This window comes from Cyprinus carpio, chromosome B4 (assembly GCF_018340385.1).
Source record: "Cyprinus carpio isolate SPL01 chromosome B4, ASM1834038v1, whole genome shotgun sequence".
Taxonomy (NCBI): domain Eukaryota; kingdom Metazoa; phylum Chordata; class Actinopteri; order Cypriniformes; family Cyprinidae; genus Cyprinus; species Cyprinus carpio.
In genome coordinates, this window is record NC_056600.1 from 966,890 (window position 1) to 969,389 (window position 2,500).

At 46.9% G+C, this 2,500-nt stretch overlaps 1 protein-coding gene across 1 annotated transcript in view; it reads right to left on the minus strand.

The window, feature by feature from the left end:
* LOC109103317 (tyrosine-protein phosphatase non-receptor type 12-like) overlaps nucleotides 1–2,500 on the minus strand; it is a 30,773-nt gene that overhangs the window by 11,789 nt on the left and 16,484 nt on the right. The window lies entirely within an intron of this gene.

Genomic DNA, 2,500 nt, shown 5'->3' on the forward strand with positions numbered 1-2,500 from the left:
AATCTATTTTAAAAATAAAATATTGATACAATATGGTTAATATAAATCTGAAAAAAAGAAATTTGTGGCCCTTCACATTTTATGTCGTTGAAATGGCCTCTGAACTTGAGTAACCCTGCTCTAGATGATGGCTCACTGTGTGTCCGTGAGTCTGTGTGAGTTTTGGGGAGTACAATTATGATCTCACAGATGTGTGTGTGTGTGTGTGTATTCTCATACACGGACATGCACAGACACACACAGGCTCTACAGAGACAGGAAAGGCCACAGAAAGGCACAGGAAGTCTTCAGTACCTTGATGAAGTTTGCATTGATGTAGTCGGTGTCCTGATTGGATGTTTTTAACGTCACCTTCACACGACGACTGTGGTCGACTGACGAGCAGAGAAAGACACCGACACGTCAGCAGATACACACACACACACACACCTCACAGGCTCCAGATCAGACTTCATCATGAACAAACATCAGTCACATGACAGCAGGGGCTAGCGTGAGCGTTAGGTTAGTGCTGGATTGCTCGTTCACTCACATGGCAGAATGTCTTTATATCGGTTTTTCTTCATCCTCCTGCTCTCCAACATTAGTGGGGTAGATCTTCTCTGTTCTATATTTCGTTGATAATCGACGTATCTCTGTAAAAGACACACAGACACAGCCTTAACAGCAGAGAAAGAGAACATTTAACAGACATTCACATCAGAAATACATCCGACAAAACCAGCTAAAGCCATTCAGATCATTCACTCACACACACGCTCACTCACTCACTCACTCACTCACACGCTCACTCACTCACTCACTCACTCACACTCACTCACACACACTCACACGCACACACACACTCACTCACTCACTCACTCACTCAGTCACACACACACACACGCTCACTCACTCACTCACTCACTCACACACACACACACACGCTCACTCACTCACTCACTCACTCACTCACTCACTCACTCACTTACACACACACACTCACTCACTCACTCACTCACTCACACACACACACACGCTCACTCACTCACTCACTCACTCACTCACACACACACACACACGCTCACTCACTCACCTCACTCACTCACTCACGCTCACTCACACTCACTCACACTCCACTCACTCACACTCACTCACACACTCACTCATACACACACACACGCCTCACTCACATCACTCACTCACACTCACCCACACCTCACACTCCACTCACTCACTCCCTCACACACACACTCACTCACCTCACTAACACTCACACTCACTCACACTCACTCATCACTCACACGCACTCACTCACACGCACTCACTTCCCTCACACACACACACGCTCACAAAGAGCACTCACCTCACCACTACTCACTCACTCACACTCACATGTCACTCACTCACTCACTCACACCCACACACACAAGACACCACACTTCCTCACACAGTCACCCACTCACAAACTACCACCCACACACTCACACACCACCCTCACTCGCACACGTTCACTCACATCACCTCCTCAACCACACACGCACTCACTCACTCACACCACACTCACTCGCTCACCTCACACACACACACACACACACACACTTCACACACTCACACACTGCACACACACACACGCACAGACGCTACGCACTGAACACCACTCACTCACCCTCCGCGCACTCACGTTTGTCACCACACTCCACACACACACACCACACACCACACTCACAACACAACACTCACTCCCTCACACACACACCACACACACACACACACCACACACACTCACACACACACCTCATCCTTCATCACACACCGACAACACACACTCGCTCACTCACACTCCGACACACACACACACACAAACACACACTCCCCTCACTCACACACACTCTCTGGTGGCAGCAGATTCACTCACCATGACCTTGTACTCCCAGATCACACCTCCAAAGTCCAGCACGGTGTTGGGTAGCGCCCCTGAGTGGCGATGTAGGCCTCCGGCCCGCCGATGCCCTGAACACACACACATACACACACACACACACAGCTTACAGTCCTGACAGACTCATCAGACTGTTTAAATCAGACTCTAGTTCAATGGTACTCAACAGGCACGCACGTCTGGATTAATTTTGTGGCCTGCGTTATGCTGAAGATTAATATATTTTTTATTACAATTTGCCCTCACAATATTACTTTGAGTTCAGTTTGAGTTTTTTTTGATTAAATGTAGGCTATACAACTGCAGTAGTAAAAGCTGCTCGATCTCTTACTAAGAGAAGCACTGACCAACAAAAGAGGACATTTAATAACACGATTTTACTTCACAACATCGGCCGAGTGTTTGAAATAACTTCATTTTGTGAGCTGATGTGCGGTTTTTGTCACAGAATGAGGCAGATATTATATTTTATACAGTAATAAAGGCTATGACGATTAGCACTGGATTGTAACTATGCTTTATTATCATGAAAATACCAGAGATGGCTTGAAGAACACAGTTGAACCATATATTGTCGTG